The sequence below is a fragment of the Emydura macquarii genome, unplaced genomic scaffold (assembly GCF_026122565.2).
Source record: "Emydura macquarii macquarii isolate MOO-44397 ecotype Brisbane River unplaced genomic scaffold, CSIRO-AGI_Emac_v2 contig_2834, whole genome shotgun sequence".
NCBI classification, from domain to species: domain Eukaryota; kingdom Metazoa; phylum Chordata; order Testudines; family Chelidae; genus Emydura; species Emydura macquarii.
Window position 1 is genome coordinate 449741 of NW_027132971.1, and position 17806 is coordinate 467546.

General features: G+C 39.5%; 1 long non-coding RNA gene across 1 annotated transcript in view; it reads right to left on the minus strand.

Annotated features, from left to right (window-relative positions):
- Positions 1-16942, minus strand: part of LOC137166327 (uncharacterized) — a 49234-nt gene extending 32292 nt beyond the window's left edge. Inside the window, exon 1 of the long non-coding RNA XR_010923650.1 lies at positions 16932-16942. This is a non-coding gene — a long non-coding RNA (uncharacterized lncRNA). The remainder of the gene's footprint in view (positions 1-16931) is intronic.
- Between the last annotated feature and the right edge of the window lie 864 nt (positions 16943-17806).

Here is a 17806-nt window from a genome sequence, read left to right on the forward strand (position 1 = left end):
CTATAACTTAATAAAATAATTAGCTTAGGATAGAGAGTGAAAGATGGTTATGGGATCTAAGACATCTAGCTTGCACTATTATATATGTAAGCCAAAAGCAGCAAAATTGTATGATTTGATCAAATTACATCTAGTGTGAGAACTGCCAGAGACACAGCCCAAGTTTCTTTCATTTTTCTAACTACCTATGGCTTTCAGTTTACTGATGACAGATAACGTTAGAGCAAGACAGACGTTAGTCAAAGAACATTTTCTTTTAAAAGTGTTGCACTCAAAATTCAACATGAGAGGAGTTATTTTGGCACTTGCAAAGTCAACTGCAGCACAGAAAAAACTACAAATAATGAACAATTCTGGCTTTACTGAGCAACAGGTTTGGCTATAACTGGAACACTGTAGCTTTGCTCCCAGGAAACTGAAAGAATGACTTGGTAAATACAAACACTAAAATTGATGAAACGTTAAAGATGGAGATCAAGCACTCAAGACAGAGTGGAAGAAAAGAGACATGGTTTCTGGTAAGATTCTCTGCTGTGCTCAGTCTCTAGAGTGCAGCAGCAGGGAGAGGTGGGCCGTTATGCAACAGGGTGGGATCCATGAAGGGTCTTAAGCATTGCAGAACTGAATCTTACCGTGCCTAGAAAAAAAATTACAGGAACACCATTGTGATCCATAACACTGGGGCCTCCTATACAATGAAAAATGTGATCCAGAAAAGCCCCTGCACCTAAACTAGCAAATGGGAGATGTTGACAAGAGGAGTGTGTGCTATGCCCTTTGACTATCTTGGAGCTAGGAGCTTAAATCCAGGCTTCAGGGAAGTGCCTATGTTATTTTAGCCATCCACAAACAGAAATCAGCTGCCTGGAGTTAGATAGCTTAGGTGCCTTTTGAGGGAAGGAGTTAGGCTAAAAGTTAATGATGAGTGCCATCTCCTGTGATGATGTTATGTAGAGTGAGGCTGACACCTATCTGTTAGAGTACTTGCATGGCATTCAGGCTATCCAGGTTCAAGTCCCGTCTCTGCCACTGGGCGAGAAAGGATTTGAACGAGGGTCTCCCACTTCTCAAGAGAGAGTGTGCCAATCACTGAACTGTGGGCTATTTTGATGTGGGGCTCCCTCATACTCCCCTGTTGAAGCTGATGCATTCTGGCTAAATAATAAAATAATGGTTAGAGCAGGGAAACTGAATGTAGGTAGGTGTCCTAACCACTGGACTAAAGAGTCACTCTGACTCTCTGGCCTAATTAATAATCCACCGCCAATATACATTTAAACAATTACTTGGTACATGTGGGTGGGCTGCATGGGTAATTATGTGTTTCTAATAAAAGATTAAATGATGATAGATTATATCCTGGGAACCATTTCTTATTAAAAATAGTGAATTTTACAAATATTTGTTTATTTTTACTTACAATTTCCAGAGTAAACTTGTGAAAATCATTAAGAGAAATCTGAATTAACTGGACCAACCTGGATCTTAAATTAATAACTGTGCTAGACATTAAAAGTTATGGTTTTGGTGAAGACTGGATTTATGGTTTATTACAACAATCTGTAATCCACTAACCCTCCTTTTCTGTCCTGTGACTGCAGAGGTGTTAAATGGCCACCTCAATTTGAACCATCTTTTACAATATGTGTTAATTTATGCTAAACTATTTGTTCCATCTTGTATTTAGCTGCGACATTCAGATACTTTTTCAGATCCGAAGAGCACTGTGTAACTCAAAAGCATGTCTCTTTCACTAACAGAAGTTGGTCTCATAACAGATATTACCTCACTCACATTCTTTCTCCAACATGTTATATTCAACTAAAGCAACTTATACATTCCAGTGTACTCTGGATTTGAAAATAGTTTCTGTTCACTCTAAGATGTGCTTTTTAGAAAGCTTCACAAATGCAGAGACAGTCAACAACTAAATAATTGGAAGTTTTGCTTTATTTTAAAATACCGTTGACACTAGAGCTCATAACTAGAAGTTAATTAAGTTTATTGCCTATTTCTTTATGCATCAGTTGCATGTTAGAAACAAAACAGTTATAACTCAGGAAATCCATGTGGTTAAAATGAATGAATAAATTCTGAGAAATTTTCACTTTGTAAAAGCTTAAAATGTAAAAAAAAAAAAAAGATACCTAACCAACCAAAAATATGGAAATGTTAATCTCAAGATTAACATATTCACATGCATATTAACAAATCATATCCTTTTGCTTTTGTTAAATTGAAGCCTATACTGTAAATTAGCCATCAACAGCATAATCTACAGAAGGTAGGCTGAATTGTATTTTTGAATGGAACTAAATTTGTTGATATTTGCTGATATTCTTGGAAAACCCTAAGCAGAATTCCAACAAAATGCAAATACAAATTTGTAAAATTGTAAAGGAACTGCATCTCAAAAAGTTAGAATTTATTATTGTAGCAAAAGTGATAAACATACATATATGTCGCTTGTTATCCATTAAGTTATATTATCAATAATACAGAAAAGGCAGAAATGTTCAATATATACTTCTGCATTTGCGGAAAAAAAGATGTAGTCATATCACATGATGAATAAAACACTCTTTCCATTCCACTAGTATCTCAGGAGTATGCTAAACAGCAGCTATTAAAGCTGGACATGTTTACATTAGTTGTTCCAGTTAACTTACATCTAAGAGTTTTAAGAGAGCTGGCTGAGGAGCCTTCCGGACCGTTAGTATTGTAACAGTAAGTCTTGGAACACCAGAGAAGTTCCAGAAGTCTGAAAGAAGGCTAATATTTTATCAGTATTTTAAAGAAGAGTCAATAGGATGGCCTGGATAGTTATAGACCTGTGAGTCTGACATTGATCCCTGGTAAGACAGTGGAGCAGCTGATACAGGACTTGATTGATAAAGAATTAAAGGGTAATATTAATTCCAATCAACATGGGTTTATGGAAAAAATAGATTTTGTCAAATTAATGATCTCTTTTTTTAAGAGATTACAAATTTGGTTAATAAAGGTAATAGTGTTTATGTAATATACTTTTGCTTCTGTAAAGTGTTTGACTTGGGACTGTACAGAGAGTCAAGGTGAGTGAACTAACACCTTTTGTTGGACCAGCTTCTGTTGGTGAAGGAGACAGGTTTAGGAGTTTACACAGAGTTTTTTTTTTCATGTCAAAAGAAGGTCCTGTTAAAGATATTACTTCACTCACCTTACATCTCTAATATCCTGGGACCAACACTGCTACAACATTGGTACTTTCTGATATTTTGATGAAAAATTAGATTATAAAGTTAAGGTGGCATGCATTAAATGAATTAAAAACTGGCTGTTAGGATTTAAATGTACATTAGAACCTCAGAGTTACGAACTGCCAGGTCAACCACACACCTCATTTGGAACCGGAAGTATGCAATCAGGCAGCTCAGCAACAGAGACAAAGTAAGCAAATGCTGTACAGTACAGTTCTGCGTTAAACTTAAACTACTAAAAGTAAAGGGATGTTTAAAAAGGTATTGGACAAGGGAAGGAAACTGTTTCTGTGCTTGTTTCATTTAAATTAAGATGGTTAAAAGCAGCATTTATTTTCTACATAGTAAAGTTTCAAATCTGTATTAAGGCAATGTTCAGTTGTAAATTTTTGAAAGAACAACCACAACATTTTGTTATGTTTGTTATGAACAATCTCCGTTCCCAAGGTGTTCGGAACTCTGAGGGAGGTTCTACTGTAATTGTAATTGGGGAATCATCATCAAACGGGTGTATTTCTAGTGGGGTCCCATAAGTATTGGGTCTTGGCCCTATGCTATGTAACTTTTTATCAATGCACTGGTAGAAAAGATTTTATTTTTTAAATGTCATTGAGTTTGTAGATGGCAAAAATTGGAAGGGAGTAATTTAATGAAGAGGACAGGTCACTGATAACAGAGTGATATGGATTGCTTGGTGAGGAATGGAATGTAAGCCAGGTCTGAGTGTCTCAGTGGCACTCTCCCTGCTCAGCAGCTGAAGGGGGACATGTTATTTGCATGGGCTTTGCATCTGCATAAGTACAATTAAGTATTTAGCATAACTGACCTAGGTGCTGAGCATAATGGGAAATGGTTAGCAGGGCTGGTTTTGGGCTACAAACCACTTTTGTGTTAGCTGCTGGGGTAATGAAATGTTGTCCTTCAGTTGTATGAACAGATGTCAGCAAAACGGTGCTTAGTCTGTTATGATAAAATCTGCACCCTAACCTAAACAGAGCTCCACAAGGGTGGCAGACAGATGTTTCAGCCTGGAAATGGGGGAGGTGGAGCAGTTGCCTATTGGGATTGCACTGGCGTGACTCTCTCTTCCCGTTGTTAAAAGGTAAAATTAATGATTCATCTCGGAGTTTTTTGTTTCTTGAAATCAGGGACATTGCCTGTATGTCAGCAGAAGGTTTACCCATGAGCTGAAATCACTAAGAGCTGAACCAGTAGAGGATCTGGGAAACCTTGCCTGACAACTAACAGAGCTGAGTGAGCACCAGGCAACTTTGGGGGGAGGCTGGCGCAGTAGATGCCAGCCTGGGGTGGTCAGCGGTTGGCGGAGAGGCTGGCACAGTGGGGCCGGTGCGGTTGGCGGAGTGACTGGCACAGTCAGTGCCAGCCTGGTGCGGTCAGGGTCAGCAGAGAGGTTGGCACAGTTGGTGCCAGCCTGGTCAGCAGTTGGCAGAGGGGCCACACAGTCGGTGCCAGCCTGGTGCAGTCAGCGGGAGCCAGGTGCAGTTGGTGCCAGCGGTTGGTGGGAAACAGGCGTGGTCGCTGCCAGCAGTCGGGGACTCAGCGAGGCCCAAAGGCGGTAGGAGACAGCAGCAGAGGGGGCCTGGTCAAGCCTGTGTCAGACAGGAGCGGCATAGGAGGTGGAGCCACACCCAAGACGTAGACATTGCAACTACAATGGTCAGTAGAGGGGGAAGAAGGAAGGGAGAGGCGAAGGACACGCCCCGTACTCTGGGAAGCATTTGGCTCATTGAGTTCATGAACTCTGTTTACACTGTTTTCCCAAACCAGTGCTGTTACCTCTCTTTTGCTATTAAAAGGTTTCTTTCTACACTCAGACTCTGTGCTTGCGAGAGGGGAAGTATTGCCCTTTGGGGGGCGCCCAGGGGATATTGTGTAATTTCCCAGGTGACTGGGTGGGGGCTCGAGTCAGTCTGGTGTTGTATCATTGACAGGGACCCCTAGATATAGAACCCGGCCCTTGCTGCTGCCGACTCGGTCTGGCAGAACGGTTACAGGAATATGCATTTTAATATGGCTAAATGTATACGTCTAGCAACAAATAATGTAGGCCATAATTTCATGATGGGGGACTCTATCCTGGGAAGCCGTGACTGAAAAAAGTTGGGGGTAATGAATAATCAGCTGAACTTGAGGTCCCAGTGTGACACTGTGGCCATAAGGGCTAATGTTATCCTTGGTTACATAAACAGAGTATTCTCAAGAAGGAGAGGGGAAGTTTTTATCTCTGTATTTGACAATGGTGTGACCGGTACTGGAATAGTGTGAGCCACTCTGGTGTCCACAATTCATAAAGGATTTTGATAATAGGAGAGGGTTCAGAGACAAGCCATGAGACTGATTAAACAATTAGAAAACATGCCTTAGTGACAGGCTCAAAGAGCTCAGTCTATTTAACTTAACATTGAGAAGGTTAAGGTGTGTCTTGATTAGTCTATATAAATACCCACATGGGGAACACTTATTTTACAATGGGCTCTTCCATCTAACAAAGGTATAACAACCCAATTACATGGAAGTTGAAGGTAGATAAATTCAGTCTGGAAATAAGTGCAATTTTTTAAAAGTGATGTTAATTAACCATTGGAACAATTTAACCAGGGTCATGATGGATTCTTCATTACGGACGATTTTTTCTAAAAGATACACTCTCAGAATGATTTTTGGGGATGTTTTGAGGCCTGTGTTATAAAAGAGGTCATACTAGATGGATCACAATAGTCCTTTTTGCGGTTAAAATCTATGGGAGGACACAGAACAGGAGAGAGGAAGGAGATGTAGACTTCCTGAAGAAGGATAAGTTTTGTACAGACCAATAGCATACACATGTACTTAGAATTTAGTATGTTTCCTAAATTTAACATTCCAACCTTTGGATATTACTTAAACTGGTATTTTAAAATTAAATGATACTTCACATAAAGAAATATTGAAATTGATGGAGGCCATAGGTCTGGCTAAGATGTTCTCTGTACAGGACCTGAAAAGTTTGATGTCAAGGAGGGTGTTAAAGCTGCCTTAGTGATCCCCTAATCCTGGGCTGAGAGCTATCTGCCACCTGGTGGTGTTTACTCTCTGGACACACTGCTCCCCACAGCATGCCCCTACCTGTACCTCTCTACCCAGTCCTTCCACCATGTGCTGAGTTCTCTAAATCAATCCTGTAATCCCACCCTGTCATAGTCCTCCTAGTCAGGCTGCAATATAGGTTTCAAGTAATTGTGAAGGTGGGGAACAGGTTGGTGGTAGTTGCTGGAAGTAAGATGAAAGAAGAGAATTTAGGGTGGTTCGTTAGTGGAATAGAGAGGCACGACCACACGGAGCTGTAAAAAGTATGTTGGTGGGATTGAAAAATTCAGGCTGGGAACCTGGCCTGGCATTTGGAAGAAAGATTGCACCAAGATGTGCTGGGAAAACACTGATTAGTCCCTCTTTGTACAAAAGAGCCCCTCATTGTAGCCATGGAGCTGAATCTTGTAGGGAAATTTTAGCTAAAGGCTGAATTTAGAGACCAACTGATTGTATAGTTCTGAAGAAGTGGCGGGTTACATCTGCGAGTTATAAATTACACTTTGATTTTGTCACTCTAAAGCTCATTTTAAGAACACACACTTTTAGAAGAATTAGACAGAATACAACAGCCGGTGTCTATTAAAAAAAATTGACTGCTTTGAAGCCATGATAATACATTTCCAACTCTCCCCAAAGTGACAAGGTAAGTTCAGAGTTCACAGTTGGCACCATCCTCTATGAACAATAAAATAACCAAGCACGTCTACAATATATTCCCTAAAATGGTATTAATGAGGCTTTCAAAGATGCATATTTCAGCTTCTCTGTCAAGGTTTTCAGCTCAATGTTTTCTCAATCTGGATGAATACCAGCAATATTGTAAAACTAACCTTTTTTTCCCCCTCCCACAATTTTTTTCCAAGTACCTCCAGAAAATAGGCAACAAAATGGATTTATAAATTTCTCCTGATGTCCTAAATATCCACACACGTTTATTATATATTTTCATAGGCGAATATGTTTCTGTTGGACTGAAAATACCATCAAATCTCTACAGTTTTTCTTCTCAAAATTTTAGAGCCCCTGCTGTTTGGCACCCACTTTGGCTTTGCTTGCCAAAGGAGTAGATTAATAATAAAATATGTTAGCACAAATATATATTTTATAAACTATACAAAATACAAATGTCACTTTTATTTCAAAATGTTTTTTTACGCAAATACTATTGAAACTTGATAAGTATCACAGAACACTATAAAAGCATTATAAAATGGACACATTTTAAATTCTCCCTTGTGCTAAGAAAAGGAAAATGGAGCTGCATGCTCAAAGACTATACTGGTCATCATATGTAACAAAAAATCCACTCTCCCCTTCTCCCTGCCCCATGTGGAGCAAAGAAGGTTAAGACTCACACAGGGGGTCTGAAGCACAGGTGGGAATTAAACCCAGGTCTCCTAGACACAGTCCAGTCTCTCAACCATAAGGCCACCCCTCCTCTACCACTATTTTTCCCAATACCCAACCATGAGCTACACTCAATAACTGCGTCTTCTGTTACTGTTGCTGCACACCTCTGAAGAAAAGCCTTATCCCGGTTGTCATACGGCTTGGGGTGCAATATAGACCAGTGAGGGGTTGGGTCACCTGTTGCCCTGAAACCCTGGGTACCTCTCAACCCTCTGCTGCTCTAGCTCTTAACTTGGGACGTTCACAACCAGCCTACAAGCATGCGGGTCACAACACTGAGTGTCTGTGTGCCAAACAGACCATGTTCAGCAGCTCTGATCCAGCTGCCTCCCTATAGCCCTACAGTCTCATTTTGACTCTCACCAGTCTTGGTTACTACTAGCTGGGTGACCCCACCACAATTGCAGTACACAATTTTCCCAAAACCATGTGGTCTGTAATGTCCATCCCTCTCCTGGACACTTCAGAGCAATAAAGTTTGTTTGCTCCTCTAAAGAGATTAAAATCACACTACAGCTTATTAACTTAATTGGGGTAAATACATTTTCCATTTAAACACAGCACTAATTTGGTTTATAGTAAAAAATAAACAAATTTATTAATAATAGAACATAGGTTAATTGATTCTAAGTAAAAGAAATAAAGTTGGAAAGAGTTACAATCAAATAAAAAGTGAACATACAGCTACAAGTCAAAACTTAATCTACCTAGATACTGGCTTTGTTCAATATGATTTCTTTCAGCAGTATTTTTTCTTCCCAGCCATGGCTGACTTACCCTCAGTTGGGACCATCCACAGGAGTATAAGATGCTGGCTTCCCTTATTATCTGAGGTGAAAGATTTTTGCCTTAATAAGTTTCTCACCTCCATTCAGTTCCTAGAGACTTCAACCTCCAGCTGGTTGAAAGACCTATTTTTCTCAGTTTGCAAGAGCAATGTTCCCTTGTGTATGTCTAAAGATGGATGCCAAGAATGGTTTCTGTCCTTGCTTATATCACCCAAATTTCAATGAGTGTTTCAGGAAGCAGGATGCTGTTTTTCCCTTTCTATGGGCTTCCTATCCCCCTGTTTGTAAATGGAGCATCCATTGTTTTGATTCAACCGTGCTTAATATCCATAGGAGACAGGTAAATAGCTGCTTTCTCTCCTATCTGGGAGAGAATCTGTTTCCCTGTTTGGCCAGAGACTTCAAAGCATGATATCATGAAGTATCCATATTTCCTCAAATAATATTAATACATTCATTTCATAATGTTATTAATTAGTTTCTCATTAGCTTTCAGGAAAGACCTCGTTCTATACACTTTTATAATACAGTAATATTGTATACTGTAAGTTGGTTCAATTGTATATCATTTGAGGTTCAGCCCCTTGTCTTTATAGACCAGTAAATCTTTGCAGTGTATTCTTTGAAAAGTAAAATCCAGACTAAGCTTCTCTCTCCTGCTGGGGATACACACCATATTGTCTCCTCATCCATTGCTTGATAACTTTGTTTACCTGATATGTAAACACATACCTTCACTATTGCTGCCTGATGACTGGGCTTGTCAGAGAAACAGATATATCCTTTGTCTCAGAATGCAAGACTATTAATGATCAGCGAGTTATTACTTTTCAGTATCATCACACGACACCCTTTTAGATACAGATTATAAACATAGTGGGTTGGGGTACAATGAATTTGTGAAACTCATTACCTGATAGCAAAAGAAATCTGATGAGGTTCAACAAAGACAAGTGCAGAGTCCTGCACTTAGAACAGAAGAAACTCATGCACAGCTACAGACTGGGGACTGATGGGCTACGCAGCAGATCTGCAGAAAAGGACCTGGGGGTAACAGTGGATAAGAATCTGGATATGAGTCAGCAGTGTGCCCTGGTTACCAAGAAGCCTAATGGAATATTAGGCTGCATTAGTAGGAGCATTGCCAGCAGATAGAGGGAAGTGATTATTCCCCTCTATTCGGCATTGATGAGGCTGCATTTGGAGTATTGTGTCTAGTTTTGGGTCCCTCACTACAAAAAGGATGTGGACAAGTTGGAGAGATTCCAGCGGAGGGCAACAAAAATGATTAGGGGGCTGGAGCACAAGATTTATGAGGAGAGTCTGATGGAACTAGGCTTATTTATTCTACAAAAGAGAAGAATGAAGGGGGATTTGATAGCAGCCTTTAACTATCTGAAAGGGGGTTCCAGGGAGGATGGAGCTAGGCTGTTCTCAGTGGTAGTAGATGACAGAACACGGAGCAATGGTCTCAAGTTGCAGTGGGGAAGGTCTAGGTTGGATATTAGGAAAAAAGTTTTTCACTAGGAAGGTGGTGAAGCACTGGAATGGGTTACCTAGGGAGGTGGTGGAATCTCCATCTTTAGAGGTTTTTAAGCTGCAGCTTAACAAAGTCCTGGCTGGGATGATTTAGCTGAGGTTAGTCCTGCTTTGAGCAGGGGGTTGGACTAGATGGCCTCCTGAGGTCCCTTCCAACTCTAATCTTCTCTGATTTCTATGATACCAGTTATCGCCTTGTCCTTCATCCTGGGGTGCTCTTAGGGTTGACCTACTATATATTCATGCTTTCCTCTTTCAGTTCTAACATCTTCCTGGTTAAGCAATACATCTCTTCTTCACGTTCATTAGCTCTCACTCTTATAATCCCAGACACTTACCACTTTATATTCCCTCTTCAAAATACCCACTCTTTTCTACTATCTCCTATCAAGCTGCTTTTTATTTTGCTGACTGTTCCCCAGGTATTAACAAAATCTAATAGGACATCTTCCTCCCTGTCACTAACACGGACTTTTCAACAATTTACACTGGAAATATATTATTTAGGCATGTGTTCATGGAGCAGAACAATAGCTAGCAATTTAGGAGGGGACATTATTTACAAATTATGAAAAAAATTGGGTACCATTTAAGAACGATGTGCTATCTTGCATACCTGGTAAAGATATTCCCTTTTTACCTCTTTGATATTTTTCCTCTGAACTCTAGCAGGCATCTTAAAATAAACTCAGCAGGACTACCATTTCCTGGAATCTTTGCCTTATTCAACATGTTGTATTAATCTCACCTTGTCATGGCTTTTTGAATTCCTATGGTTTGATAACATTTTGTATGTTAATTATTATATAATTTCTGGTTCCTTTATTTTTCTTATTACTTTTACTTGAAAAAAATATGCCTATCTCAACTGGTTTAATAAACTTTTCTTATGGAAATGAAGTGAAAGTTGCTTTTATAATTATGCCCCTTGGTCTTTAGGTAGACAAGTAAAATGATTTGTAGATTACTTTAATGAGCACAATTAGATTTAATTGAAGGGAATATATGATAAAACCTGAGACGACAGTTGTATTTGCTTCATGAGTTTTAGGATGTCTTTGAATGGACAAAAAGAATTCTAACCACTAGATATCTTCCTAGGGAAATTTTTATGCCCTCCTTAACAGCAAAGCTCTGAGTGTTTTTGCTATTTTATTTGGATGTTAAGCCAGATGAATAGACTCAACTGAATTATTGTTTTCTGTGAATAAGTTATGCCTTAATATAAAAATATATTGTGACATATCACAAAAAAATCCCAAAGGAAATTTGTGTGTATACTACATATCCATCTTCTACGGATGAAACAAATTCATGGCATCTAAACTGGGTAAATTAAAAAAGTGAATACATGATAGATAACCTGGTCTTACAATGGGCTTCAAGAGTGGAATCCATCTGAGGCACATAGAGCATGTCAGTCTTCAACTGCTGCTCTTTAGATTGATAGACAATTGTGTACTTGTCACATTCCATGCCCTTAAAGTTTAGAAAGTCACTTTCATGTCTTCCTAGCCCTGCTGACAGGGAGTTTCAGCATTTCCAGCTCACTTTCCAACTTTCAGTGTGCTAATGCTGCCTCTCTGGTTGCTTGTAGGTATCTAATTATGTGCAACATGTGCTAACAGGTTCCTGAAATGTTTAGTGTGATAGCTTGCTATTGTTACTGTGAATTTCCCAGCCATTGCTATGCTTGGCACAGTTACTTTAGTGTGATCACTGCTAAGTGTTATTGGCTGGTGGTCTTATTCTCTTTCTTCACCTCAGTCTCTCCTAGTGCTACCCTCATTGGAATCATAAAGAACACCATCACTTAACTTGATAGAACTGCATTATCATTTTCCCCATTGTATGTTTGTGAGGCTTCCCAAGGTATGGTGATCTCAAAGGCAATATTCATTCTTACATATAAATAAAAGTGCACGCAACACATAGAATTACTCCATTAAAAGTGGTGTGTTGCTTGAAAACAATAAAGATAATGGTCACAGTGAGGTGAATTGTTTAGAACAAAATTGTAATAATGAGTTACTGTAATGCAATACCAGCTGGCTGAGAGCATGCTGATTTCCAATGTTTGTGAATCTTTTACATCCTCTTCTTTTTATCATTCATCCCCATAGTAGTTGTGAGTTAGGGCAGCTGGCTGTGCATTTAATACCAGCATTATCTGGGGGAATGTTGTGATATTTTGTGCAGAAGTAGCTGTGGGGAACATAATTTAGCTTGACAAATTTAGCTTGACATAGCATTATTCAAAGCATCTGGGTGGAGAAATGTACAGTCTTCTAGACCTACCTACCCCACCAGACCCAGAAAGACATGCTGAAAGCATCTCACAGTTTCCTGCCCTTTCTTCTTCCACCCCAGGAACAGCAGCCAGGAGGAGTTTACAAATGTCAGATAATGGATGCCTACAGATCTAAGGTGCTTCTCAAAGCACCAGCTACAGCCAGGAATGTTAGGGACAAGTAATATAACACCATCCTTCCAAGAATTCAGGTTATTCATACATGTAATTATGGAAGCACTGATATCCACCACAGTCACCACCTGTGACTTATCCCTGCCCTTCTCAGAGGGTAAAAAAGTCAACAACTCCTTCAATAAAATGAATTCACCACCCCCATTAACACATGGGCAGTTTTATGATTAGTAAAAAAAAAAATCCATTCTTCAGTGTTTGAGAAAAATTTCCAGCAGGCTGCACTAACTCACATAACTACTATGGGAATGAATGAGAGAGAAGAGATTGTAAAAAATTCACTGAAAATGTCCACCCAGCATCTAGCCTCCTCTTTCTAAGAAGATTAATCAAGACGATAGAAAAAAATAGTTGCCAACCACTGCTCTGGGATCTGTGACCTTTATCAGTCACTATTCAAGTCATTATGAGTACAGAGAAAACATTTACTGTTCCAGTGAATGACTTCCTATCCACAGACATTCCTACTTATCTTATTAAATCTTTACATCCCTACTGTGACATTTGGTGCCATTGCATCTACAAGACACTGGAGAGATGAATGTAAATGCCCTGACATGGCTCACATCCCAGGCTGAGCCCAATGATCATTATAGGAAACCATTATCTAACTTGCAGATATACTTGCGGTGTCTCGCAAGACTCCTACATATCGTTTAACATCTATGAGCTAGTGAGACAACACATGATGCCATGTGTGGAGATCTGTCTTATCACTTATGTCAACCATCTCACCTCTGTGCCTAGCCAAGCCACCCTCCCCCAAACAACTAAGTGAAAAGAAGCTGAGAGAAACTGAACCGTGGCAAGAATGCTGTGATTCTGGTAGGGAGAGGGAAGATGTTCCAAGAGCTTGATTCCTTCCTGACATCTCCTACATTTGAGTGCATCTGTCCTCAGATTGTTAAATCAAACTACAGACTGTGTTCATTTGCACTCCTCAGTACTACTAGATGACCAAATATTCATGGCAGCAAACATCACCCACCACCTGCTTCTAGCTGTAGCTAGAGAGATGATTACACATCATGTTATTAGATCATGATAGTCAGATGTGGCTGTGGTGATCCACACTTTCATTAGTACAAATCATTGTAGGAATGAAGCCACAGTTCCTGAAAGAGTTACATCTGGTACAAAACATATCAGCCTGTCTGCTTAGCTATAGGTGACTAGATTAGATAAAATAGAAAAAGCATGTGTGAGCTTATGTTCATGTCTCTGTCCCACACCTGTGACTGGTCCACACAATCTACTAGGGGAGGGAAATCTACCACCTGTGAATTTGCTATGAATAGCAGCCAAGAAACAGCTGCCACACAACGGTCTCTCTATTGTGATGACTAGAGTGATAGCACAGGAAACATCTGAGCAGAATTTATTTTAATTTGTTTGCAGGGCTCCAGGATCCCACACCAGAAACATGTATTAGGAGGTCAGCACCAGTATTGGAATTCTGGTGCAGTAAAGTCCTCCAGTACTAATCTCATGAGCGTAACTTTAATATTTTATCTTTATCTTCTCCAGTGACTGTCTAGATGAGGCATAGGAATAAAGCATGGTGGAAGCAAGGCATCATGCAGCTGCCCCTGCACAGCTTTTTGAGTGGAGAATAGGCAGGCCTGCCCTCCCCTAGAATTTCTTTTTGGCTGAGGGCCTGTACCATCCTCCCAAGAATGTATTTCAGATGGAGCGCTGACACTTCTTCCCCTTTCCCTGAAAAACTACCCAGTCTGTTGGTGATGGGACGGGGGCCTTGAGGCCTTTGGACCTTCTTCCTTCCAATAAAGGCTATGACTACCATAAAGAAAGACTCCCAACAGATAAGCCAGGGGCACAAGATTAGTGGTATTACTACACCAAATTACTTCAAAGGCAATTAGAAGGAAAATGTTTTGGTAAAAAGTTACCTCACTTATGTAGCTTGCCATAGTACAAAGAACTATTTAGGCAAATGGGAAAATGTGTTGATCCTCAAAGTCAGTCAGTATTTGGGAAGGGGTCTCTGTGTATGATTGTGCAACTAGTATAAACAATGATGTATTCTTTTAAGAGTGAGTTTTATGAAACATTTGCTGGACCTCTCCTTTTACCTGAAAAAAAACTTGGCACAGAAAACCCTCAAACGCTGACTTAGAGCACAGGAATTTTTTGCCACTTCCCTATTCATTTCTCTCATATCAAATTTACCAGTGTGTGTGTTTATAAAAAGTAAAATGGAACACTGTATGAATTTATCTGGTGATTAGTATTTTTGACCTGTAGTCCTCTATTTCCAAACCCAGGAATTAAGCAGTTATACGGAGCATTGTTTGGGTGTGTGCATCGGGGGTATTTCTAGATGCATTCTTCAGCTACTGCCAACTACCTTCATCTGCCCAAACCACATTTTAGTGTCTTTGTAAAACATGCACTGAGTATTACAATATACTCCAGCAGTTTAGAACTTATTTAAAAATATCTTTAGATATTCTTTTATAATAAAGAGTAACTAGTAGAATGGGGTAAAGACATTTTTAATTTAAAAAATATTGGTTGTTCAGATCCCCTTTTGGTGTTAATCATCAGAGCTCAACTAAATTCAATGAAGTTATGATGATTTACCAGCTTCTGTGTTCAGATTTTTTTCTTCCATATACAGCACCTTATGGACTTTCCTGCCTTTCATTGTTTCTTCTGACCTTATCCTATTGAGTTAACTGGATCCAGCTGCTTTTCTGAGGCACTCCTGCTGCTTTCATCTTGTATTTTCTACTAGACGGTAGAAATTGGGAACCAGTATTTAATAGTCCTGATTTACTGTAGCTCTTACCAAAGAAAAGAAGAGAAAAAAGTGGCCCTGTTGTCCAAAGTACACTGTTAAGACAGTTGCAACAAGGCAAGCAAGAAGCAATTCAAGATTTGTACTTGTTCCTTTGAACTCCTTGTACCCATGCACCATGTTGGTAGCCGTAAGTGGCTGCATCTGCTTAAGATATTAGTTACAATTTTAAAACAGGGCAAGTTGGAGCACTAAATTGATGTTTTATAGAGTTTGCTTCTGCAAGTGACATGTATTTACAAATATGTAGCTTCTTTGAATGAAAACTAGCTTTAAAAGGGCTCAGCAGCCTAATAATTATGTCTGATTGCAGTAGGCAGAAAGATGGAAGAGAGGTGTGTGTGTGTGTGGGGGGGGGGGGGGGGGGGAGGAGGAATGAACAGTCTACAGTCTGTGTTCTTTAAACCATTACCATGTACTACATAAATATTATTACAAGTAAAGATCAAGTTTTCCTGCCTTCACCCTATCCCCACCATTCCTCATTTACATGAAAATAAGTTACTTTGTCTGGACAGTAAAGATAGATCTTAGATCTAATTTTATGTTATAGCTTCATCAGTGATCTGGCAGAAGGGGTAAACTGTTGACAAATGTGCAAATAATGCTAAATCAGAATTCCTCCCAAACATTGCATTGCCAGAGGTATTCACCAAACCAAAATAGTATCCGTCTCTTTTATTAGTGTAATTCTTGATTTCCCACCTAATGCCACAAGTCAAAAGTACATTTTAATGTTTGATACCTAATGTCCCCAGTCAATCTGCTGATCACTGACACTATAGTCTCTAACTAAATATATTATTGTTTGGCTTGCAAAGAGATGATGAAAAGTGCCACACAGCTCATAGGATTGCCCAGTTTTTATATATATATAAACTTGTGCAAATAACCAAATATTTTGATACTAGGGTGTTTGCTAGATATTTGATTTAGTCTTGAGAGACAGACCGAGGCAGCATGATCTTACAGTCTTTCAATATAGCTGCTGACCTTAAGTGCCCTCTTAATTAAGCCTTCACAGAATCAAACAGATATAATATCTTTGTCATGTAAGGTCAGATTTTTATGGATCAGTGTCAAAGCTATTGAAAGTAGTTCACTGGTGAGGCAGAAGACAAAAAGAAGCTTGCCAACAGCAGATAGAATTAGTGTTGAAACCATTCCAGCAGGAGAGGGTATACCATTGGCAGAGAAACAATTTCCCCTCTATGCCACGTACTAATTTACAAAGACCTATATATAAGTTATGAAATATAATCAGTGTCTGCCTGTAGTTTCCTCTAACTGGTACTACTTTTGGGAGGCAGTGTAGAAAACAGATTGATCCCTTTTCTCCTGGAAATGGTAGTGGCTCCTACTTCCCAAACTTAAAATATTTTGAGATAGGAAGTCTAGTCTAGTCACCCACATAGCTCCTGTTATTGCAGTAACAGAAAGATAAAGGGATTAAGTAGTACCCATAAAGAAATCAAAGTTGGTTACTTTAAGAAATAAAAGTAAATTTTGCAGTCTAACTTGTTATACACTAACCAGGATTTAAATCAGAAATATCTCACCCTGACTGATGACAGAAAGCAGGCTGCAGACTGTTGATACACAGGCTTCATCCACTTTGCAGCCTGGGTCTCTTTCCCCTGTTCAAAATCCTTTGTCTTCCAGATGTTCCTTTAGGTGTTGAGTTGTGGGGAAGTGTAGACAAGTGATGACATCTGTCCCCCCTCTCCTCTTATAGCTTCTTTCAGCTTGCTGGAACAGTTGATACTTGTGACGTGGGGGTCTGCCCTTACTGGTCAAGTAAAGGTCCATTGCCTATGTGCTCTCTCTCTGTGAAGTCTTCCGGGATGGCTATTGGGAGACTGGAGTCTCTTTAATGGGCCATTGGCACATTGTTGTACCTGAAAAGCTAGTAACTAGTGGGTGTTTACCCACATACAAAGCAAAACTTTATATATAATCCAAAAGTATATGAATGCTTAGCAGATCAAGACTTTTAAAATGATATTTCACAAGGCACACTTTGTACAAAACATTATATGACAGAGGTGAATATTAAGGTCCTGGGGTGTTGCTTTGAGACAATGTCGCAGTATGCTCAGTTTCTGATGTGCCCATTTGCCAGCAGGCTACAGCAGCCTGTATTATGAATTACTATAGGAAAAAAATAATTGTAGAAAGACCTAAAAACCCACAAATTAAGTCACACCTGAAGACTGCATTAAGTTTATTACTGCTGATAAATCATGGTACAATGGCTTTACTGAACTGAGTTTCCTCTACTTTTTCAGACATACCAGACAGGGTATACCTCTTCACTTAACAGTTGTGGATTGTTTATCAATTGCCTAGTTCACAACAAAGGTGGCTGATAAGTCAGTCTTTTGTATGAAGGCTGTAAAGAGCTTTTGGGATTTTACTAAAAATGGAAGTGAAT